General features: G+C 41.6%; 1 long non-coding RNA gene across 2 annotated transcripts; it reads left to right on the top strand.

The window, feature by feature from the left end:
* The first annotated feature begins 17,458 nt into the window (after positions 1-17,458).
* Positions 17,459-21,143, top strand: LOC138952304 (uncharacterized). Of its 2 annotated transcripts, XR_011451343.1 has the most exons (3): positions 17,459-18,071; positions 18,859-18,949; positions 19,530-21,143. It is a non-coding gene; the product is annotated as an uncharacterized lncRNA (long non-coding RNA). The 2 variants fall into 2 exon arrangements; XR_011451342.1 differs by having other exon boundaries at positions 17,459-18,949.
* The last annotated feature ends 4,920 nt before the right edge of the window (positions 21,144-26,063 follow it).

Genomic DNA, 26,063 nt, shown 5'->3' with positions numbered 1-26,063 from the left:
GTAAGTAAGTAAGTAAGTAGGGGAACGGCTCCTAATATGGACCACTTTTTGTTTGATGCTGATAGCTAGGTTGTTTTTTTGCGAAGAAGTTTCATTTTATGTTTAGTAGTCCTTCTCTCTTAGCCGGGTTAACCGTTAGGCCTAATAAGAGTGAAATAGCTTTGATAGACATTCAGCAAAAATTAAATACAGAAAAAATCACAAATGGTCCATATTAGGAGCCTGGGCGCCTAATATTGACCAGCGAAGAGGCCTTCACGAATCACTGTATAAAGCCCCCCCATAAGCCCTGCTTCAAAATAACATAATACAACTTAGTGTGCAAGTCAGACTAATTAAAATATGCTTTAGATTTACTGATCTGTTTCGGGTTGATGAGAACATTATTTGAAGCACAACAGGAAACTGAAGAAGCTTATCAAAAACAGAGTGAAAATAAGTGAAATTATCAACTTTCACAAACAAATGACTATTTGTTATATTGTTTTGAAATCTCGAGGGCTAGTTATAGGTTATTTTCAGCAAGCTTCTTAATGAATTAATTAAAATTGCCTTTAGTTTTTATTTTCTTCGATTTGTTGAAGGTGGTCCATATTAGGGGACTCCAGAGACGAGTTGCCCAGAGCGGTTCGCCACGGGTCGCTCGCAGTGCGAATGACAAAAAGCCGTTTCTTAGGGCAGTGCAGGAAAGCGCTCGCGAAGCACTCGGCGAGCGGCTTTGGTATATAATATGCTCGCCCACCGCCCGCCGCGTTATCCAAGATGGCGGCGGTGTTTACACTGAGACGCCGTGTAGCGTGTTTCGATCTTCTCGGCGTGGTTTTCGACGTGACCCGAGGGATCCACCGCTTTTCAAGGTTCAGGGACTACCCCAGCTAAATTTCCCATCATAACTACATTCTCTCTGACGATTTCACTGACCGAATCGTCTACTAGTTTAAGAAGTAGGGGAAGGGCTCCTAATATGGACCGGCTCCTAGTCCTAATATGGACCACCTTCTGTTCTGACAAACTAACGGCGCTAGAGCGCTCAAAAAAGTTTTATTCGTTGTATTCACCCTCTCTGGATAACTTGCACGAAACAGAAATCTTAAAACCGTTAGGCTTTTTCTCTTTTTTTAAACTTTTGGCAGCATTCACTCTAAATTTGCCGCCTAAAACGGACTCGTTTCTGTCCACAGCCAAAGCTTTTATCACACAAAAATTGCTATATATGACAGTGTTACACGACACTTGAGATTGCCACAAGTTCTCAAACGTCGTATAGTTGTGTTCTTTTATTCTACGTCGCCCGTCTTCGCAGCAACAGAAAACAACTCGTCAAAATGAGTTCGAGGATTTATTCAGCATTCAATACATACAACTGCACATCTAGCAGAACTCAAATAGAAGCTTTTAGTAACTAAACAGACATTTTGAAGTGTCAGCTTTACTGAATTGCTTTATGTTTTGTCCAAGTATAGACCTGTAGAGGCGATACTGGACGATTTTTCCAACGTTTACTGTGTTTTCTGATTTACTACGATTTTTTAAAAGTGTTGAACCCATTTCAGATTTACCTGCTTATCTGTTCTTGATTTGATACTTCCAAAGAACAAGTGGTACTTTGAGTTCCGGTTTTATGTTTTAACCAATCAGAATTTGGTTCCTAAATAAAATCGTCTGCTGCCTGTCCCAGCAGAGTCGGCAACAAGCACTGCTTGCCACATGTGTGATGTTACCAACAGAAATAGCCATAAATTGGGCAAGGTAGCAATGTAAATGAATTGGATCTAACTAATGTGCTTGTACTGCATCTCTGGCCTTTGAATTCACTCCAAATGTACTGGCTCAGCGTGACAGGCAACATCCTGTCGAAGTCGTAAGCACGAGGCTGACCGTCTGGGAGATTATTATTCGAAGGGCATGCTGAAACGGATTGTAAGTACAATATTTTACATGTTCTCGAAATTTCTGTTGATCTTTCCTTAACTTTAATTGTTTCCTTGATTTAAAACCCTAGGGCTTGTATTTTCAGTTGTGATACTAAGCACACAGTGTATCTTATTGACCACAGTATCTGATCACTTCACACTTGAATTTTGGAATGATGAAGTGGAATTATTTCTGGATCTAATTTATTCCTTGTTCCCCCCCTCTCGATTCCTTTTTTCGCCACATATGTATTGTCGTGTAAGGGGGTAGATGCGTGTACTGGCTGATTTTTTTATTTCGGTCAGATACAGATGATTGGAAAAAAAAACTTGTCAAGGATTTCAGAATTTAATAGATCTGTTTGAAGTTTTTACGGGATGGGTCCTGTTACAATACAGACTGAATGCGCCCAAGATGAACTTTTGATTAAACATACACACACACAAATGAATCTCTTGAGTTTGTTATACGGCGAATGTCCAGTTTCCACCACCACATCTGTGGTATGTTTTTATACTGTTTGATTGAATAGACTGACGTGCATTCTTTTGCAAATGTGCGCGCGTGTGTGTTTGTCTGTGCCTCAGACTTATTAATCAAAGATGATGTTGCACATTGCAGATCTATGCGACAGGAGCAAGTGGACAAGACAGCTACATTTGTCTGAGCGAAAATCCAACGGTAAGCTCTTTTAGCCGAAGACAGCGAGCCTGGATGCATGCATGCAAGCTTCTATCATGTTCGTGTGAGTGCTGCAGGGCTATTAGACGACTTTTCATTATTCTTGATTTGGAGATCCATGCAGGGTATTAGAAAGTGCAGAATATACACGTTTGAACAAATACGATGTGTGTTTGCTCTGAAAAAAATAAAAGACGCAACAAACAAACATTGTATTTGTTTAAAGTATCACAAATATTTATTACCTGTATCTGCATGTTTTGATAATGATGAAGGGCAAATTACTTTGACGTGTGCTTTTTTTTTAACCACACTGATAACGAATGATAGAAACACAGACACACTAATAACATATCCACAAAAATTGTAACAATAAATGTAAGCTGAACAATGCCTGCAACACATTTCAGGCCTCAGAAGGAAGTAATTATGAGATTCAGACAGAGAGAGAAAGCCCAACACGAAACCAGTTGTGACATTTTTTATTTCATTATGTAATATTAAAAACACGACAACAACGTATTTCCTGTACTTAGTTTCGTGCAATTATGGATTGCAAAGTATGTCTAATTGAGTGGCATAAAGAGGCACAGTTGCATGAAAAACCAACTCGGATCTTGACTAGGATCAGGATTTTACATGGACACAACCTAGAATTTAACATCCTGGGGGGAGGGGGGTACTGCGCCTTTCACATCAAGATGTAAAGATCTATTTTAAAGAATACTTATTAGAAGGGAACAAAATCAAACAAACTACAACAATCGTTCTGAGGGGAGAGAATTACCTCTTCCGAAGAAATTACCTCCCTTGCTTTTCTTGTCGTGACTTATGTAGAGTAAAGTGAATAGAAAGTGAATCAGTCAGTAACAAAAAAAAAACCACAACATTTCTTAAGATCAATGAGGAGTCTTGAAGTATTTGTCAATCTTAATCGTGTATGCATAACAAACAATATATTACGGATTGATAATTAAAGAAAATCGTCTCTTCTACAGGGTTTACCCCCCTAAAAAGGACACCCACAACCATGCAAATTACTTCTGCATCTGTTGAACCAATTATTTTATATATGGTATTCATTAACTTCAGTTTATGTTCTGCCTTTCCAGTAAGTGGCAATTATGTAAATTGAATGGTCTGACTTTTGTGCAATTTTAATTTTTTTTCTCCAAATTCGGGGGTCGACTAAACAGAACGAGTTTTGACATTGAGCGGTAGCCATTTTTACCTAATTTAAACCCTTCAGGCTTTTACCTTTTTGATTATTTTAAATGTCTGAGTATGTAAAAACATCCCCTTCAACCTCCAGGCTATCGATGACCTGAAGAAAGCATGCAGTTACAGCTAGGTTCAGGGCAATCCTCAGACACGAAAGAGATGCAAAAGTTAGATAATTTAACCTACAAATTTGCCACTTTGTGAACTGCATATGCATAAAATCAAGTTTAAGTATGCTGAATATGAAGTTATCCAGTCAATTGGTGTAGAAGTTATAGCATTTCTGTCAGTTAACAGTATTTAAAATCTCTAAAGTAAAATCTGACATATTCGAAAGTTTTGCATAAACACCCAGACAATTTTTACGATACTCTCCTGAGCTTCTCCACTTCTCAGCCCTGTCTTGGAAATGAATTCGAATAAGGCAGTCAAAATAACTTAGTTTGGAGCACCCATCAATCAGAATAAGCATTAACTTTTGACACAGGAAATATCTTCTACCGAAAGCTCTCCTGGTTTTATTCTACATTTTTCCTGCATAATGGTAACAAATTTAATGATAAATCTAAACAACGAAGTGACTGTGGTAAGATGAACAAAGTTAAAAAAAACAAAGGATTACTGTAAATGGTTTACGAATCGAAATCTAAACAAGTTTTAATGATAAGTACAATGATAAAAAATAAAATAAAAAAAGCTAACGTCCTCGCATTTGTCCAGAATTATTCCATGTTTAACATGGGAACAGAGGGATAATTGGTCCAAAGAATTTTTAAAAAGGAGGGTTAGGGTAACCCTAACCCTCTTTGGACTATCTGTATGCAATGCCCGCTATAGGTGAAAGACTTTTGTGGAAGCCATGGAAGAATGCATCGCCGTTGTGCTGGTTCAGCTTGAGGTCCTGTCCTAGCGAATATCCTGCACACACAAAAACACGACTTTTTAAGCCACTTATGTTGCATTCCGTGACATAGCTTTGTTAAAACCGTGTGCCTGATAATAATGACAGATTTTGTTGATATACATTTATTTTTAAGACACCCCATATAATATTGTTTGACAATCTCTTTCAACATAGTTTACGAATCACCAATGTGTATACAAACGCAAATAACCCACAGGTCAATAAATTACTTTCCAGAGAGAGAGAGAGAGAGAGAGAGAGAGAGAGAGAGAGAGAGAGAGAGAGAGAGAGAGAGAGAGAGAGAGAGAGATTAAAACTAGAAAATGTGTGCTATATAAAACAAGGTTAATCACTGTCAAATCTTTGCTTGTACCTGCATGGTGTTTACTGCGCAATATACACAACCTGTTTTATTTCATTTATTTTTTTTTTTTTTTTGGGGGGGGGGATGTTTTGTGATGAGGGTTTTTTCAAAGCCTTTACTGCTTTAGTCATTGAATCCACCCGACTTCGATTTATTGTTCAGTGATGGGTAATTGTGTGTCCAACTATGTAAGTTAGTGATTGTTCTGGCTTCATACAATGACATTGCATTAATTTTATAAGTGTATGTGTGTGTGTTTCAGGCAAAAGCTGATATTACAGTCCTAGTTGTATGCAGTACCTCTGCTTCTTCGTTCAGGAATCAAAGTATACAATCTAAACCGATTATTTTGTTCAATAATGTTCAGCTTACCATCCCGAAGAAGGCAGTAACGTGCCGAGATATTGATTATTGATATTAACGTACCTAACCTGGTTACTGGTGTGTTTTCTTTTTATTTCAATAATGTAAATGTGTGACAACTTGCAGAGTACTTGATGTTCAGAGCAATTTTTCTGGCAAAAGACCTTTTATGGATCAAAGAAAACTTTTGTCATGGTGCACAAGTCAATCAATTTGGTTGATAAATAATTTGTGCTGCATTTTCCCTGGTTCCAAAACGTAGTATGTATTACCACATGTCCTTACCTGTCATTGGCATCACATGATTCTCTGCAAGCAGTCTTTTGTGGAAATACGTCATTTAACACTTGCACTTATAGTAGGTGGCTGTGGAACGGTAGACATGCAACGACAACGAACAACAAAAGACAAAGTGTGGAGTACACTCATTTTTCTTAACATACGCTAAGTTTCTTTGAGAATGCTCCAAGTGAAAATCAGGGGTTCCTAGGCCTGATATCACAATTAAACAGCTTCTTCTCAGAATCAGGAGGGAAAAAACTGTTATATGGCGAGATGTCGTGACAAGAACAGACAGCAGCAGCAGCAACAACAACATTGCTAAATCGTCGCTTTAACAAAATGTCATGTTTAGCATCGCAGACAAAGCACGGCTACTGATCCGACCAAAGCCACACTTCATGCACGATGGGCACATTGTTATGGCCAGCTTGTTAACGTGCGCATTGTGTATGTTTTACATAGAATTGAATGTGTTTGTCGTTGTGTCTGTCATCTATCCTAGTCGTTTGATTTAGAATAAAGCAAACTTATTACAATGACGATTTTCTTCGGTTTTTGATGAAGGATTGGCATCAAGACTTTTCCTATTTTCCAACTCTGCCACCATACACTGGCCGTTCAGGTCTGCATGTCGACCACATGGTGTGTGATCAGATTTTTCGGACATGTTCACAATGCTTACATGACCACCAAATGGAAAATCAGTTGGTATTTGTTATGTTTTTGTGTTAGCACAATCTTCATACAAGTAAACAGAAACAGTTTTGTTGCAAACAGAGCCTTCATAAGAAAAAATGCTTCTAAGTCAAAATACATACCCCCTTTTTCGTATTGCGTAAAATATACCCATACATTCTGGACATCATATTTTTATTTTTTTTCACAACAATGAAACCAAACTTTGGCATATGTTTTAGCAATATATTCACAATAAAACCTATGAGTTTGAAGGCTGCATCTTGTTTTGTTTATTTTTGAGAATGTTTTTGCAAACCCATGTAAATGGCCAGTTTCTGGGGAGAGACTGGGGAGATAATGGCCAGTATAGAAAGAGTTAATAAGTAAACTAATGTCAGAAGTAGGTATTTACCTTGTTTGCCTTCGCGTTCTTGATAGCCCGCTGCAGCATTTGTATCACTTCCCTTGACATTCAAAACGCCAATGTATTTCTGAAAGGAAAATAAAGATATTGACCGAAACATCACACAAGTGGTATATCATGCTAGGTTTTGTTTACAGTGCCTGTTCTACGACCACATCTGATTGTAATTTAAATAAAGAAAAACTGTATCCATTTATTACTTCTCTATTTGTGTGTGTTTGTGTGTGTGCAGGGGCGGATCACATCATTTTTAAGGGGGAGTTTCCAAATTTCTTTTTGGGACAATTTGACGACGCGAAGCGTTTAGTTGGAGACGCGAAGCGTTCAACCTCCTTGGGGGGGGGGGGGGGGGGGGGGGGGGGGGGGGGGGTCCGACAAATGTATGTTGATAAAAACAAGGAAAATGGATCAATCTGAGCATGCAAAGAAACATCCCCTAATACACCTTCCAAAAACGTAAATATATTAAAAAGAAAAATTTGAATCACAACAAGGACAATTGATCGATCTGGCGCAACCTGAAAAAACTAATTAGCCAACTTCTTTCCAAAATCGTCACTTAGAATACAAAGGCCGGCTCCTAAGTGGTCCGGAAACCCCGGAACCCCCCTCCGGATCCGCCCAGTGTGTGTGTGTGTGTGTGTGTGTGTGTGTGTGTGTGTGTGTGTGACCGATGACCTTCTCTAAATTCTAATCGTTGCGTTTGCATGGTAATAAAGTTTTAATACTGGATATGCCCATGAAAAAATATCATTTCTTGTTCATGTCATTGTGTGTGTGTGGCCAGGACCGTGACTTCTGCTTGCCTCGACGTCTTCAGAAAAGACACAAAATGCCAGCAGGCGTATGTTCTTGGAGCACTCAGTATGCCGTCATCTGCAAACAAATAAATACAAATTATTCAATTGTGTAAATAAAGAACAATCATTTTAATATTACAAAAAAAAATTCATATAACTGTAGTCTTCACCAGAGGCATCCACTACACTATCTTTAAATAAAACTGCCGTAAAAAATTGAAATACTATAAAACTTACCCCCACTCAGATCTATTTGGGATTATTCAAGTTTCAACCATGAAACGATGCCGGTTTGGACAGATCTGCTAGTTTGCCGCTGAAACTGAAATCAAAGACGATCTTCAGAACTATTTCTAATCTTGTATTTGTGATTAATAGTAAAATACTGATCTTCCCAATAGAAGCTGATGTGTATACACATGACCAGGACAAGGTATTTTGTTACAGGGCATTTACGCAGACGTCGCAGTTCAAAATATCGTTTTAGATCTGATTTTGTACAGCAGCCTGTGTGATTCAGAATCGTCCGCCCTTTTTCGGTTTAACATTTTATGGACGATTCCTATGAGACTGCTCAATCATAACTGATGACAAATTCAGAAACAGATGATGGTTTCAAGTAGGCTACAGTAATGATTCGTTAAAAATGTCAAGCCACTCGTCGATCATTCACACTCAAAGAACCCAAGCCAAATCTGCTCTGGTTCCGAGCAGCTTTTTCCAACTGAGACCCTAATTGTTACGCATCTGCCGCGAAAAGATAGACCACAAACAAGCGGCACTGTACCATGCTTTCGTTTATGTTGCTAAACAGATTAAATGTGCATTGTAAATGTGCTTACAGCAAAGAAAAGCATCCTTACTTACCACAAAAATACTGGTACCACATTCATCGCACTTGTGTCTTCTTACCAAAACCTATCGATATGTTTGTTTACGATATATTGGTAATTACTAACCGTTAACTATTTTTCAAAAATCTGAAATGACTTTTAAGAATCAAAGAAAGATTCGCTAAAACGGTTGACTTCAGAAAATAAGCAATATTTTTCTGAACCATGAAATAAAAATCGAAAACTCCGTTTGATCTTTTATTTTGGTAGATTGATGACAACAGCCGGAACTGAAAGTACCAGAACCAAAAATTAAGGGCATTAATCAGGTAAACTAAGAAGATTGTCGTTCCTGGCGCGCACTTCACATGTCCGTCAAACAGTGTCCGAGTGAGAGAAAAAAATTTTTTTTTCGCAGTTCGACAGTATATGAGGCCCTTCTTCATATCAAAGTGTAAAGGTTGCTGAACGATGTTTTTCCTTTTTGCTTGTTTAGTTACACTTTAACATTCAAATCGCGCTGGCATATATAGTAAATACTCAATCTCGAGAATATTCCAGACCGAACACGATACAACTACATTATACGAGCCGTGCATGGACTAAACTAGCGACATTCTCTCTGACGTACATCAAAAGCGCCGACACACTTAATCCGAACGAACGCCACGAACTCACGACTAAAACAGCATGGTAAACAACTTGTTTTGACAGGACTAGAAAGTTCACCTGCATTCTCGTCCAAGCATAAATATTGTGTTTACAAAATATAATATCGGTACTTTCCCACAAAGTACAAATAAGTCAACTACATGCAACACACAAAACTGAACCAAAGCTCAGCAACGGTAGCGTTTCCTAACATTACCCCCAACACCAGAAGAAATTTACCTAATTTCTTTCAATCATTGAAACGCTACCTGTACACATATTATGTATACATAACAGATTGAAATCCAGGTATGTACATTAGTCTGTTGGAGAATGAACACAGTTTTACTCACATACTCGGCTGAGAAAATCTGCTCCAACATTGTCTGAACCTTTGATCGATTCCACTCGCATATCAAAGTTCTGCAAGTACATCACCCACCTCATGATACGATTATTCACAAACTTCGCAGAGTTCAGGTAGGTGAGGGGTTTGTGATCAGTCTGAAGCACGAATTTCACCCCTTGGAGGTAGAGTTCAAATTTCTTGATTCCCCACACAATGGCTAAACACTCTTTCTCCATGGTCGAGTAGTTCTTCTCGGCTCCTGACAGCTTCTTGCTGGCATAGCTGACCGGAAACGGTTTACCTCCATGCTCTTGCATCAGCATGGCGCCGATCCCTTCGTCCGATGCGTCTGTACGCAAGATGAACTCTTTGGCAGTATCAGGAAGGCGTAGCACCGGGTCTCGTGACATCAGGTCGCGCACGGTCTGGTATGCCTTCTCCTGAGCTGATCCCCAGAGTATTCGGTTGGGGCATCCTTTTCGGGTCATGTCCGACAAAGGCGCCGTTATGGCGGCGAAGTTTGGAATGAACTCTCTGTAGTACCCAGCCAATCCAAGGAAGGATCGCACCTGCTTCTTGGTTTCAGGACGTGGCGCATTGAGGATCTTGGTGACGTTTTCCAACAAAAGCCCCTTTTGACCTTCCTTCAGTGAATGACCTATGAAGTCAACGTTGTCGGTCCCCAAAATGCACTTGCTGGGTCTCACGGTCAGATTAGCTTTTGTCAGGCGGGAAAATAATTCCCTCAAAGTCTCCAGATGCTCCTCAAAGGTCTCCGTGTGGACTAGCAGATCATCCCAGTAGTACACAACATTCTTCATTCCTTTGAGCATTTTTCGCATTCCCCTCTTCAGGGTAGCACCACTGTTCACCATGCCAAAAGGCATCCGCAGGCACTCATACGTTCCGTCTGGAGTTGCAAAGGCGGTTTTTGGTATGTCCTCTTCGCGCACAGGAATCTGCCAATATCCCTTGCTGAGATCGATCTTTGAGAAGATCTTACTGCCAGTCAACCGTCGGAACAGATCAGCCGCCGTCGGCATTGGTTCAGGGTCAAACACGGTGATCTTATTCACTTTCCTGAAGTCAATGCATACCCTGTTTGTACCGTCTTTCTTCTTGACAACAACAACGGGAGATGAGTAAGGGGATGATGACTCACGGATGACCCCCATCTTCAACATGCTATCGATGTCCTTCTTCAAGGATTCCCGAGCCTGAAACGGGATAGGGTATGGTTTTGAGCGAACAGGAACGTCAGATGTGAGGTGGACTTCATGTTCGACCAAGGACGTAGAGCCTGGAACATCAGAGAACCTATGGGTGAAGTCGCCCATAAAATCATGCAGCTCCTTCTGCTGATCTTCTGTCAGGTCAGGTCCTAACTTGACGTCATCCACTCCCTCTTTCTTGTGGAGGTCTCCCAACTCCAGTAGTTCCTCGCCGTCGAACTCGTCTAGTTCGGCTGGTTCTTCCACACTTGCTGCGACCTGTACTGCTTCCGGAGGTCTCTCCACATACAGTTTCAGGAGGTTAGCGTGGTAGATCTTGGACTTCTTGCCGACATTCACCTTGTAGTCGTTGATCCCTACCACGGCCTCAACCTCGTATGGGCCTTTCCACTGCATCAGTAGTTTGTTGTGATCAGTGGGAAGCAGTATCAGCACTTTGTTACCTGGTGTAAACTTCCTGTTTACGGCTTTGCGGTCGTAGTAGTGCTTTCCGCTATCCTGAGACTTTCTCAAGTTTTCTCTCGCAATCTCGAGAGTCTCCTCCAGTTTCTCTCGCAACTCGAACACGTACTGGTAACTGTTCTTCACTTCAGGTGTGTCCACATCTTTCGTCCACAATTCCTTTAGTATTTGCATCGGGCCTCTCACGGTCCGCCCGTACATCAGCTCGAACGGGGAGAATCCAGTGGACTCTTGTGGCACCTCCCTGTATGCAAATAGCAAGGCATTGATGTAGCGATGCCACTGCCTTGGCTGCTCACTGCATAGTTTCTTCAGCGTGGACTTCAGCGTCGCATTGAATTTTTCGACCAGCCCATTGCACATCGGGTGATAGGGTGTCGTAGTCAAGTGACGAATGCTCAGCAGCCTGTTGACCTCTTCCATGCATTCAGAGACAAACTGTGTCCCCAGGTCTGTGAGGATCTCTTCAGGAACCCCAATTCTGCTGAAAATGTCCACAAGTGCCTCGGCAACAGTCTCGGTGTCAATTTTCTTCAGAGGCACGGCTTCTGGGTACCTGGTTGCATAGTCTACCAGGGTCAGTACCCAACGATGACCCTCTTCACTTGGCGGTTTGATCTCGCCGATGAGGTCAATGGCCACCCTCTTGAAAGGTAGGTCGATCAAAGGCATCTTCTGCAACGGCACTTTCGGGACCCTTCCTCGAGGTATGGTTTTCTGGCAAATATCGCACGATCGGCAGAATCGAGTCACATCTGCATGCAATCCTGGCCAGTAAAACGCAGCCTGGATTCTGTCCGATGTCTTCTTGACCCCCAGGTGACCTCCCATAATAGAGTCGTGGGCCACCTCCATCACCTGGCGCCTAAGCGGTTGAGGCACCAGAACTTGACGTAATGGCTTCCCACCGTTGACTCTCGCGTGCTGGAACACTCTGTACAGGATCTTGGCCTTCACTTCAAATTGCACAGTGCCTTCGCCCTTAGTCATCTCCTTGACAGGACGACTCCTGTACTTTGTTAAGGTCGAATCAGCTTCCTGTAGCTGAATCAGCTGATCCCTGTCCACGACAGCAGTTGCAGAACTGTTGGTGACCCTGAGTGGCGTAGTTGTTTTGTCCTTCTTCGCCTGGGCTCTGGTCGTCACAGCGCTTACAACCTGCGGCTGGTCGCGGCGATGCACAGTTGCTCTGTCATCTCGTAACAGTTCGCTGATATCTTCATTCGCGAATGGCAGTGGGTCTTCCTCCTCAACAGCAGGCTGAGCTGCGCCCATTCTCCATTCGACATCAGGGTCATCAGGACGTCTCGCACCCCCAATGTTCCCAATTAATAGATCGTACAAGGGCTTCTTCAGGCAGACGGCCTCAACTTCTCCGGTGAAGTATGGAGTATCTATCTGGATCTTTGCCACTGGTGCCCTCACGCATTTGCTGTCAGCCATGAGCGTCCACTTGAAGTCACCAGTGAACTTCTCTGTTGGCACCAGATCCTCTTTGACAATGACTCCATTGCAGCCCGAATCTCTGAGAACAGTCACTTTCTGCTTCTCAACAGATCCCTTCGACACGGGCATGTTCGACACTGACACAGCTGCGCTGGCGACGACAGAGATTGACTTGCCATTAGCGAGTAGAAGCTGGCCATCAGATAGACATTCTTCCACGTCCGATGGTGTATCCACTTGCTCGGCAGCCCTTGGTAGTATGACGCTGCTCGCACATACTTGTTGGTTCGAGCCACTCGTTTGCCTCTTGTTGTCGTAATATCTCCGTCGATGTTCTTGCGCTTTGTCATTGACATGTCCGTTATTTTTCTTTTGGGGACAGTTGGCGACTCGGTGACCCTTGGCATTGCAATGGAAACGAGACTGTGCCAAAAGGTGACGTTTTCATGTCAGTATGTCCCAAATGACATCACCAGTACATTTTTCATTCTATCTAATCTGTTTTCGTTCTATTTTTTCTAATAACATGCGTTAACAATTGATTGCCAACTGGAATGGAAGAGCACAAAAAGTGTAACTTGATATGTAGTTTCTCTAGAGGGAAAAACATCTTCCACTTTCATGTCAGTGTGTCCCATGCAACATACATTTGCCAAACAGCTATGTGCAAGTAAATTATTTGTTAGTGGTATAGAAAATACTGATCAACAATTAAAGTCAGTTTTCACATTCATTTTCTACCTATTTCTTATTTGTTTATTCTGTTGGCAATGGTGAAATGTCAGCAATCGTGTGTCATTCGGGACAGTAGACATGACACCTGACCTTTTGGCACAGTCTCAAACACGTTATGTTCTGCCCTTCATTGGATGATGGTGCGGACTCAGTTTGTCCCTTGGCAGGTTGGTTTCCCTGGTTCTCGCTCTTCTGGAAAGGTTTCGATGACTTTGACGTCCCCAGGGTCCTTCCATGAGCAATGAGATAACGCTCAGCAGCATCAGTAATGTCCTTCAAACCCCGCAGTTTTTGCTCTTCCAAGCGGGTCGCCAGGTCCTTCGGGCAGGCATTAAGGAACTGCTCCTTCACGATCAAGTCCCGCAGACTCTCGTATGACTGCTCTTCACCTGATAACTCCACCCACTTCTGCAGGTATGACGACAGGCGCTCCACAAACTGGCTCGGCGTCTCTCCAGACAATGGCTGGCATTCGCGGAAGCGTTGACGGTAGCCCCTTTCAGTGAAGTTGTAGCAACGCAACAGAGCTTCCTTCAGTACATCATAGTCTCTGGCGTCATCATTTGAGAGTCTAGTGTAGACCTCAAGTGCTGCCCCAGTCAAATGTGCGCTGAGTTGAATCGCCCAGTCGTCGCGCTGCCATCTAGCACTCTCGGCGAACCTCTCGAATCTTGCAAGGTAGCAGTCGATCTGGTCCTTCCCGTCAGCGAATGCTGGAAGTTTCGGTGCCCTGTGTAGCATTTGCTGCTGGTTATCTCTTTGGCGTGGTGCCGCTTGCTCATTTTGAACACGCACCATTTCTGTCTGAAGCTCTAAGCGCTTCGTCTCCATTTCTATCTGGAGCTCTACGCGTTTCAGCTCCATTTGCCTTTCTTCACGCTGCGCTTGTCTTTCTTCACGCTCACGCTGCGCTTGTCTTTCTTTTTCTTCTCGCTCACGCTGCGCTTGTCTTTCTTCACGCTCACGCTGCGCTTGTCTTTCTTCACGCTGCGCTTGTCTTTCTTCACGCTGCGCTTGCAGTCGTGTCTGGGACTCGACGAACTCCGTCAGCTGCTTGCCTTTCAGTCCCAGTTCAACTCCTTTTGCCCAGAACTCAGCCATTCTGGTCTTTTCCGGTGCGTTCGTCTGTATTATTTCACAGCCACGAACGTAGACGAATGTAGTCTTCTAAAAGAACACAGTCTCTACTGCACCTCCGATGCTTCTCTCGTCGCTGTTCACCTTCGTAGACGCAGGCTGCCACCCTCCTCGTCTAACGTGACGGCGCACTCTGCTCACGATACGTACACGACGTACCTCAGTCGTATTTCGTAGTATTAATGCACTAGCTCCGCGACGAAGTCCGTCTCGTCCAAACGGCAGCTAACCTCTGTAATCCCGATACACTCCGGCGTCGCTCACCGTACCGAGCTGCGGCGATTACCAAACTCTTCACCAGTCACACCGAATCCACGGTTCCGTAGTCTCAATACTGATCCCTCAGGATACACCCGATTGATGGCTACCTCCTGTGACTGTCTTGACGCTAGTCCTTGTTGCTGGAAAACCCTTGGCGTTAAACGTAGATCCCGGCTTGGCCCCCAATTGTTACACGACACTTGAGATTGCCACAAGTTCTCAAACGTCGTATAGTTGTGTTCTTTTATTCTACGTCGCCCGTCTTCGCAGCAACAGAAAACAACTCGTCAAAATGAGTTCGAGGATTTATTCAGCATTCAATACATACAACTGCACATCTAGCAGAACTCAAATAGAAGCTTTTTTAACATTCAAATCGCGCTGGCATATATAGTAAATACTCAATCTCGAGAATATTCCAGACCGAACACGATACAACTACATTATACGAGCCGTGCATGGACTAAACTAGCGACATTCTCTCTGACGTACATCAAAAGCGCCGACACACTTAATCCGAACGAACGCCACGAACTCACGACTAAAACAGCATGGTAAACAACTTGTTTTGACAGGACTAGAAAGTTCACCTGCATTCTCGTCCAAGCATAAATATTGTGTTTACAAAATATAATATCGGTACTTTCCCACAAAGTACAAATAAGTCAACTACATGCAACACACAAAACTGAACCAAAGCTCAGCAACGGTAGCGTTTCCTAACAGACAGCTAAAACCGTATTTGTTACATTTTAGCAGTGTTGACTCCGGGTTTCTACTGCAAACAAAAAATAATAGCAAAATCTCAAAGTATGTGCGAGTCCCCTAATATGGACCACCTTCAACAAATCGAAGAAAATAAAAGCTAAAGGCTATTTTCATTAATTCATTAAGAAACTTGCTGGAAATAACCTATAACTAGCCCTCGAGATTTAAAAAAAATGCAACAAAAAATCTTCTTTTCGTGGTAGTTGATAATTTCACTTATTTTCACTGTTTTTGATAAGCTTCTTTAGCTTCCTGGTGTGCTTCAAATAATGCTCTCATCAACCCGAAACAGATAAATCTAGAGCATATTTTAATTAGGCTGACTTGTACACTATAAGTTGTAATTGTATCATGTTATTTTGAAATATAGGGGGCTTTTTACAGTGTGGGGCGGGGATATAGCTCAGTTGGTAGCGCGCTGGATTTGTATTCAGTTGGCCGCTGTCAGCGTGAGTTCGATCCCAGGTTCGGCGGAAATTTATTTCAGAGTCAACTTTGTGTGCAGACTCTCTTCGGTGTCCGAACTCCCCCCCCCCCCCCCCCCCCCCCCCCCCCGTGTACACCACATTGGGTGTGCACGTTAAAGATCCCACGATTGACAAAAGGGTCTTTCCTGGCAAAATTGCTTAGGCACAGTTAATAATTGTCTACCTATACCCGTGTGACTTGGAATAATAGGCCGTGAAAGGTAAATATGCGCCGAAATGGCTGCAATTACTGGCCGTATAAAATTTCATCTCACACGGCATCACTGCAGAGCGCCTAGAACTGTACCCACGGAATATGCGCGATATAAGCGTCATTGATTGATTGATTGATTGATTGATTGATTCGTGCAGGCCGCTTCACTGGTCCCTATTAGGCGCCCAGTCTCCTAATATGGACCCTTTGTGATTTTTCCTGTATTTAATTTTTGCTGAATGTCTATCAAAGCTATTTCACTCTAATTAGGCCTAACGGTTAACCTAAGAGAGAAGGACTACCAAACACAAAATGAAACTTCTTCGCAAGAAAACAAGCTAGTTATCAGCATGAAACAAAAGGTGGTCCATATTAGGAGCCCTTCCCCTACAACTTTTTTCATATCTAGCAGCAATCGTGCTTTCCTCGTCGCCATCGTGAAGCGATTTGCCTCGTTGTGAGTCCGTTGCATAGACCAATCCAGAGCGACTTTTCTCCGAGCGGGCTATTGTGATTCTGAGCAACGCATGCTACAGGCCCAAAATGGTTTTACCTGAAAGAAGCGCGTAGTGGCGAAGCCCCAAGCCTGAGCCTGCGAAGCATGCGAGTCAACTAGGGGGGTCCGGGGGCATGCCCCCCCGGAAAAATGTTCAAAAAACGGTTAAAATCTGTGCAATTAATCTGGTGCATTCTGGGCATCATTTTCAGGGCTGTAATAGTGTTGTGATCTTGTTAAAAATCCCACTTTAGCCTCCCCCAACCACCATTCAACACACCTTCAAACTGGTGAAAACAACACTACTGTAGACTAGTATGTATTCACCAGTGCACTGGTACTACAGTAGTGGTGTTTTCACCAGTTTGGAGGTACACATGAAAAGGGTTTACAAGTCACAGAAGCATTGAAAAAGGTTACTGCAAAGAAACAAATGCAAGGAAGAGTATTCACTCACAAGTCAAAGAAGGCACAGTTCTTTTTGCCGCTTTGGCCGGATTCGTTCTTCTTCGTGTCAGCCTTCTTATTTTTCCGGCGGGAAGGTGTTTTCAAGCCAAGCCCAACGCCATTTGTTCTTCACGCCGGAATCAAATGGTCCCGGCGAATTTCTCTCAAACACTGTACAAAGGAAGACGTGGAACTTGCGAAGAAAATGCGAAAAAGTGTTTGTGGGTTATCGTCCCTAGTTACATGCTGGCGGCGAAAACAAAATGGCGGATCGCGTAGGTACCGATCGCGTGCGTGGTGGTGGTAAATTGTACTCGGCTTTTTGTTGCAAGAACGCCCGTTGCAAACAGAGCTGCTTCGGGAAAACGTTCCACAAGTTCCCTAAAGAAGAAAAAAGGTGGGTTGTGCAGTGATTATTTCATCAGGTTTACCTTCTTCAGAATGAGAATGAATGCAATGGCTCGAGTCAACTCACTCAGTAGACTACAGCGTCAGCGAGTACTTACGACTGTGAGTGTGAGTCAGCAGTCAGTACAAAACAACAGTTTACACTTGATGACAAACTACCCGTGGGCATATTTGCCGAAACCTTTATCAAACCTTGCTTACGGGAAAACTACAGTACAAAGGTACATCACTCATCCGTTTTGCGTTCCGGCAGAGCGTTAGATTTAGACTGAAGATCTGATTTAGCTTTTTTTGTCTTTCCTTTTTGCTTAGTTTAACAATAACATTGTTGTTTTTATTGTCAAACTAGGTGCAGAATATGGATGCAATTCACAAGGCGAGAGGACTTTGAAAAGCTGCAGCCAGCTGATGTTCAAGGTCTCAAGCTTTGTACTGATCACTTTGAGGCCAACCAGTAAAACAATCCTGCAGAGAGGATCACTTGTGTGGAATGCTGTCCCGACATTGTTTGCAGTGCCCAATCCACCACCGAAGGTTATTTATTTATTGGTTTTAGGTTTTTGCAAATCAAAGAAGCACACTAATAAATGCAGGTTGAGTAATGACAAGTTTGAGGCTGATGTAAGAATTGAAAAAAACCAGCATTGTTCCCATCAAATAATGCCTGTTTGCATTTAGCGCAAAATAATGATAAGGCCAACAAAAAAACGTTACTTATTTTGGATTGACGTCTTGATTATGATGATATGATGAACTTATTTTGCCAAAAAACAGCCCCAAATGGCAAAAAAAGTATAGGGTCGGCGTCAACAACAAAAAAGTTGTATGTTTCTGGTCACCTGACCCTACCTATGTTTTCCCGATGACCCTAGACTTTTGTTTTTGCATTTTCAAAAATAAAAGTGGTATTCGAAAATCACTTGTTTTCCTGTTTTTCAACAAAATAAGTTAAAAAGATGGTTTAAAAAAAAAGTTTAGAAAAAAAATCTCCACCTTTAGTCATGTTAGGCCACACAAAAAGTCTGTTAAAGGTAACATAAGCCCCCCCAAAATAGCGTCGGTAGGTCGGCTTTTTATTTTTGTATTTTAGCCATCTGAATATTTTAATTTTATTTTTTAATGCCCCAAAAAAGTCTAGGGCCGGTGGGAAAAAAATAGGGTCGGTCCGGATATCGTAAACAGATTATTTTTTGTTTTGCCTTACCAGAAACATACACTTTTTTGTGTGGCCTAAGACCAATGCCATGAAATTGGGAGAATTGTTTCATTGGGACTGGGTGTTGGTTGTGAGTTTGTCAGTTAAAGAGCTGTGCATTTGCAGGTTGCTAGTGGGAGGAAGCCACCATCGCAAAGGGTAGCTACAAATGAAGCCAGCACCGACCTGTCGCCTGATGCACAAATTGTTCAACCAGGTAAGAGATTTTTAACCATGAAGAACACCCTGACATCAAAAAATGTTTAAACCCATCCATTACATAGTTGATAATTGCTGTATAGGGTGACGGGCGCTGTGGTGGGGTGGTAAGACGTCGGTCTATTAACTCGGAAGGTCGAGGGTTCGAATCCCGGTCGCGGCCGCCTGGTGGGTTAAGTGTGGAGATGTTTCCGATCTCCCAGGTCAACTTATGTGCAGACCTGCTAGTGACTTATCCCCCTTCATGTGTACACGCAAGCACAAGACCAAGTACGCACGAAAAAGATCCTGTAATCCATGTCAGAGTTCGGTGGGTTTTAAAAACACAAAAATACCCCGCATGCTTCCTCCGAAAGCGGCGTATGGCTGCCTAAATGGCGGGGTAAAAACGGTCATACACGTAAAATTCCACTTGTGCAAAAAAATGAGTGCGTGTGAAAGTTTCAGCCCACGAACGCAGAAGAAGAAGAAGAAGAAAGCTGTATAGGGCGGATGCATGGATGGATGAAATTGTACCTGTAGTTCCCACACGTAAAGATGTTATTTTATGTGTTTTGTGTGTGTGTTTTCTTTTTTAGATGACATTCAGGCGATCCTGGAGGACATAGGATGTAAAGCATCAAAGTCGTCATCCTCCCCATCCCCTCGTGAAGCGGAACTTTGGCAGAAGGTCAACAAACTGAGGAGCAAGGTTTTCCGATTAGAAAAGAAAACGATGGAACCCCGTGTAAAACGAGCGAGTAAATTAGCCAAGCCTCCCAAGAAAGACTTTGTAATAGAACAGTTGTCTCATATATTATCAGGCGAGGCGAGCTATTTTGCCATTTATGCCTGTTACATATTTACCGGTTATCTGCTGCTGTGTCCAATCCTGGCAGAGACGGGAACGCATGTTACCAAGGAGCTGAAGGAGAGTCAATGAGATGAGAGAATGTGATTAACAATTGCCAACTCTCTCCGTACAAAGAGGGTCCAAAGTTGTATCAAAATATAGATGGTCGGCAATTCAAAATAAAAAAAGACAATAGACAAAACATGTACTTCGGCTCATAGAGCCTTCTTTAATTTTTGACTCATTAAGTCCATGCTCCGAGAGTCCTTTTTTTAATTTTGAATTGCCTACCATCTATATTTTTATACATTTTCAAAAAGATTCAACAGTCACCTTCCGTTATTCTTGAACTTGGCTATCCCAGCCTTACCTCAACATTCGATATTCCTGTGATATTTTTGACGTAAAATCAATTTTTACTGTAAAACTCTTCGGCAAGAGGATTGGTCCAAGCAAACAAATAATAAACTTGTTAAGATTTTTCCTGATATTTCCGATCAATTGCCTATGGTTTTATTTAGCTAAAAGATTCAAACGTCACACCTATGACTCATGGCTATTTTTAAGGGGGGAGTAGCATCCCTGGTGTGTTGTTTGTGATGTACCTTTTAGTCTGTTTACAGTAACATAGGCACACAAAAAGAGGGTCGGTAGGTCGGCTTTTCTTATTTTTTTATTTTTATAACCATCTTTTTAAATTATTTTGCAAAAAAACAGGAACAAAATTGATTTTTTTTTCTTTTTCTTTTTCTCCAAATGCCAAAAAAAAGTCTAGGGTCGGCGGGGGAAAAATAGGGTTGGTCGGGATACCGTAAACAGACTATTTTGCTTTGTTTTGCCTAAGCAATGACTAACAAACTTTCTTTAGGGTCTGACATTGTATATACTATACAATTTTTGGGGTATTAACTAAATACATGTATACAGTTTTTGATTCCTTTTATACTTTTTCACAAATTAGCTCCCCTCCCCCCCCCCCCCTTTTCTTTTTGTAGTCTGCCCTGGGGGCGGGAGGTCTCCCAATTTCGGTTTCTAGGGTCACCTTATGCTTCCATATGAGCTGAGAACTTAATTTAAAATGGGCCTCGATTTTGTTTTATTTGTATTTTGTAATTGTGCCTTTGTCCAGTCACATGATTTCACTTTGTACTTAAAAACTTGGCACTGTCATCATTTATTGCTATTTATTGTTCAGTTGTTCAGTATTTATTGCTATTGGGCATCAGTTGTTCAGTTGCCCTGTTTCGAATGAGCCATGCATGCATTATGGATGTGTTTAGCGAATTGGGATACCTAAAGCAATGTAAAAGAAACAATGTGAAGCAAACATATAGCACCAAATAAAATAACCGAATCAGAATGGAAACTTCTTCGGTGTGTGTGTGTGTGTGTGTGTGTGTGTGTTTGCTGTTTTAAATACCGAAAATGTGAAAATAAAGCAAGTCACAGCATGAGAAAGATCGACTGTACTAGTCATGACAAAGCAGGAGACAGTCTGGTCAGCATGTAGAAAAGGGCAATAACTCGTATTTAGCCATTCTCATTTCTAAGCATGCCCAATGAGGAAGTTATCCTTCTTCCCATTGTAGTTTCTTTGTTTCTCTGTACATCTGGGCGAAACATTTCGCCAAAAACGACGGCCTACATCCGCAAAACTAGATTGGGAACGTTCTAGATTCAGAACGGCAAGACCAATGACGGGCAACGCGCGTGCGCTGGCTTCATTGAGACTGGCGCCCGGTCGCGTTGCGCGATATTCACACGGATTGTTTTTGCGGAAATGTTTCAACTTCTCCGGAATAAATTTGACTTTACCGGATTTTGAAAACGGCTTTACCGGATTTCCGGCAATTACCGGAAAAGTAGCATGCCTGGGACTCACACATACTTTGAGGTTTTGCTATTATTTTTTGTTTGCAGTAGAAACTCGGGGTACACTGTTAAAATGTAACAAATACTGTCTTAGCTGTCATTTATAGCCATTTTTGTGTTATCAAAGCTTTGGCTGTGGACAGAAACGACTGAGTCCGTTCTATGCGGCATATTTAGAGTGAACGCTGCCAAAAGTGAAAAAAAGCGAAAAAGCCAAACGGTTTTGAGGTTTGTGTTTCTGCAACTGTTTTGACATGTGCAACTTATCCAGAGAGGGTGAATAAAGCGAATGACATTGTTTTGAGCGCTCTAGCGCCGTTAGTTTGTCAGAACAGGAGGTGGTCCATATTAGGAGCCGGTCCATATTAGGAGCCTTTCCCCTAAGTAAGTTTTTAAATGGTAGATCGAGGACAAAACAGAGAAAAGGGTCAATGTGGAACAACAACAAACAATTAAATAAACAAAGAAACAAACAAAATCTAATGAGCAACAACACTATGGGATATCCCAACATTGCCAAAGCTAATCGACTCTCACACGAAAATAACAAACACACAGATGCATGGTCAATCAAGCGGTTTTGCGTTCGGTAAAATATCAATCATCTTTGTAACCGTTTTATTGGCTTTAACATGAACAGCATAACATCAGAGATTTACGCACTTACGCAACTGTCTGGGTTTTTGTTGACGAAAGAGCATAGAAGTCAACGTGACACACAGAGAGAGCGATAGAAAGAGAGAGAGAGAGAGAGAGAGAGAGAGAGAGAGAGAGAGAGAATTGAATTGAATTGCATTGATCTTTATTGTACAAGGATCTAAGATTTAGAGAGAGAGAGAGAGAGAGAGAGAGAGAGAGAGAGAGAGAGAGAGAGAGAGAGAGAGAGAGAGAGAGGCAATACACACGCGAACGTACATGCAGGCAAACAAAAAGACGCAGTCACACAATCACACACACACACACACACACACACACACAAGCATACACACGCACGCACGCACATACACACGCACATACACACACACGCACAAAAACACACACGCACACACACACACACACACACACACACACACACACACACAAACAAGCTGCCGTGATAAGCCCATCACTCTAACCCTTCTTCACGTTGTGATACCGGCAAACGGCGTGATTCCCCGAGTTCACACAAAGGACAACATTAGCGTCGAGTTTTTCATCGCCAAATAAAAATGTTGCCCACAATGTCAAAAACAACTTCTCACATCTCGAGGGCCCCTACAGAAAGGTTAATAGTTCCGTGAGCAGATTAAGAAACACATCTACGTTTAATTATGCTTGTGGATGTTGTTCTTCTGATCACCATGATTAGCAGATAATTGTGCATAGGGTGATAGTAATCCATTCAATCACCTGTAATTACCACCACATTATGTCAGATTGCATGCACTCAGTGTAAAGTTTCCCCCCGCGGGTTAGGGGGAAGAATTTACCCGATGCTCCCCAGCATGTCGTAAGAGGCGACTAACGGATTCTGTTTCTCTTTTTACCCTTGTTAAGTGTTTCTTGTATAGAATATAGTCAATTTTTGTAAAGATTTTAGTCAAGCAGTATGTAAGAAATGTTAAGTCCTTTGTACTGGAAACTTGCATTCTCCCAGTAAGGTAATAAATTGTACTACGTTGCAAGCCCCTGGAGCAAATTTTTGATTGGTGCTTTTGTGAACAAGAAACAATTGACAAGTGGCTCTATCCCATCTCCCCCCTTTCCCCGTCGCGATATAACCTTCGTGGTTGAAAACGACGTTAAACACCAAATAAAGTAAAGTAAAAGTATAAAGTTAATTTGTCAAAAGACTACGCTAATAAGGCATTTTATTGTGTACCTGGGATTTATTGTTGGTTTGAGGTACTTCGTTTTTCATACTTTAAAAAACAAAAACATTAGTAGCCTGTATTGTTTTGGCAAAGTAACAAAATGCAATACATTTTCTCTTTACAAAAAGTACTTAATTTCATGGCCAGCCGTGCCTTCACAAAGCCTCGTAGTCGGTGTCACCGTAGTTGTCTAATGAGTGTGGTCATAATTATTAGCTGGAATGTCGTCAATCGAGATTGGTATCAAATGTAAAGAAAACTTTCTGTAGGAAGCCAAAATTCAATTATAATCCCAACGAAGCTGGAGGTATCCCACGAACGCTATATAGCATATAGAGAATACTACATGGTTAGCTGTGTCGTACCAGATTTACACGAGTTGTTTTTTTAAATATTGAACTGCGAGCGAAAGCGAGCTGTTCACTATTTAAAAAAGCAACGAGTGTAAATCTGGTACGAAACAGCAAGCCATGTAGTATTCTGTTTATCCTTCATACTGTACTTACGTGTATTTTACTGAAAATGTCCTGCAGTCGAGGCAGCTAAATTGAAGACGCTTGTTTTGGAACCTCGATCTCTTCTAAAGCCTCGTGCAATCTATTATGTCAAAGCAAAGAAACGTCACTCTGAAAGTGTGGCGTGACGTGTTAGTTCTAAAGATTCATGGAGGATAATTAGCGAGCGCAAATTTTGTTTCTATAATGACGTTTGTCTCGGTGACTTTGGCACCATAAGCAGTGGAAAAACAGGTCCCTGCCAGACTTGCTTGACATGACCTCATTTACATGATATACACACGTGTGATTTGAACGATTATTATCTCACGGGTGTCTCTCTCACGTATGTAGGATAACATACTTTGTCATCATTTTCACGAGTTTTCATTCACAAACACCTGGGAAATAAATCTCATGTTCCCCATGCAATAACTCGAGGTGGTGAATGGGTTTGAGCTTTCAGGTGAAACGTGGATTGTCAAAGTAAAAGCCAATCAGGCTGATTGTTTGATGTGTGGAACCATCGCGGCTTTGGATTTGTGTTTCCGAGGACAACGATTGTAAGCATTCACTCTCAAAGACCCAATCAATGTTGATAATTATGTTGGATAATAATACCGTAATCGACTTGAGACATTTTCATACCGATAGTACATGATAAAGAAGGATTTGTTGTGCCCGATCAGGGGCTACAGTTGGAGATGGAAGTTCACCAAAAATTGGGAACATACTAACTAAAATACGGTGGGTGCAATAGGCGCCCCCATTTATTGAGCAAACGCCACCCAAGGCCGCTTTGGACGGGTAGAAATTCCGTAGTTTCCAAGTCTATGGATAAAGCTCGCGTAAGAAGATTACGTCACGGTCGAAAGTCTTTGACGTCAATTAATGCATCATGACGTCATGCCTCCCTGTAGTCTGTCTCTCTCGCGCGGTGACAGTGTGTGTGTGTGTTCATTTTGTGCACATGACATGTGTTAGTGACAATAGTGTTACTTTTTTTTTTTTTCTTTTTTTTTAAATCTCAGTTGCATGCAGGCTGCTTCAACCCTTTCTTTTTTGCCTTTTTTGTTTTTTGTTTTTTGTTGTTGTTGTTGGCGGTGAGCATCCTTCTTCATCTTTTTTTTTTAAAAAATTTTTAAGTAATGTTTTTACTATAACATTAACATTACTATATCTAAATGTATTTTAAACAACTTTTCTATATAACAATTCCCTCTCAAAAATGCATACAATATCCAGAGGGGAGCCATATCTATAGATACCAACACACATTTTGGCTATCACAATCAAATAATTCACATAACTTATTAGTGCCTTGGAACTTTGTGAATTTTCAAATACGCCCAAAAAAACTTCCTTTACGGTAATTTTAATAATCATATTATATTTACAATTCACTTTATCCTCAACGCATTTCCAAATGGACATAATTTTCGGGCAAAAGTAAAAAAAATGTTCAATATAATCAATTTCGTTCTCACAGTGAGTACAGCAATTACTCACGGAAATGCCTATTTTATACAATAAAATATTTGTGGGGTAAATATTGTGCAATATTTTCCAATGCAACATTCGCAATCTTGTTTCAGTGGTTACTTTGTTTACCATTAACCATTGCTCTTTTCCCGGCCTGAAATCAAATTTATGTTCCCAAAATTTAACTACAACCGGCTCCACATATTTTTCCTTTATAATTAATTTGCGAAATTGACAAGGCTTACTCAGGTTCTTTAAATCGTTGAATCCACATACATTTCCATTTGCAGAGCGTAGTGTTGCTGCTTTAACTGCTGTACAAATCACCCTATATTCAAAGAATCTTGTGGGCTTACATCCAACCTTCTGCTGCATAATATTAAAGGGCACAATCTCATTACCAACATATACATCCTTTACTCGACAAACGCCTGCTTTAATCCAGTCGCTAAAAAACAGGGTTTGGCCGCAATAGATTATATCACTGCTGTTCCATAAACACGTATCACTTAATAACATGTCTCCACCTACTGCTCTCTGAATCATGTCCTTATTTTTCAACCAACAAATTAAAACTTG

Source organism: Littorina saxatilis, linkage group LG17, assembly GCF_037325665.1.
Source record: "Littorina saxatilis isolate snail1 linkage group LG17, US_GU_Lsax_2.0, whole genome shotgun sequence".
In the NCBI taxonomy this organism is placed as follows: Eukaryota; Metazoa; Mollusca; class Gastropoda; order Littorinimorpha; family Littorinidae; genus Littorina; species Littorina saxatilis.
The sequence above is the reverse complement of the archived record's forward strand: the minus strand, read 5'-3'. Positions and strand labels throughout refer to the sequence as shown.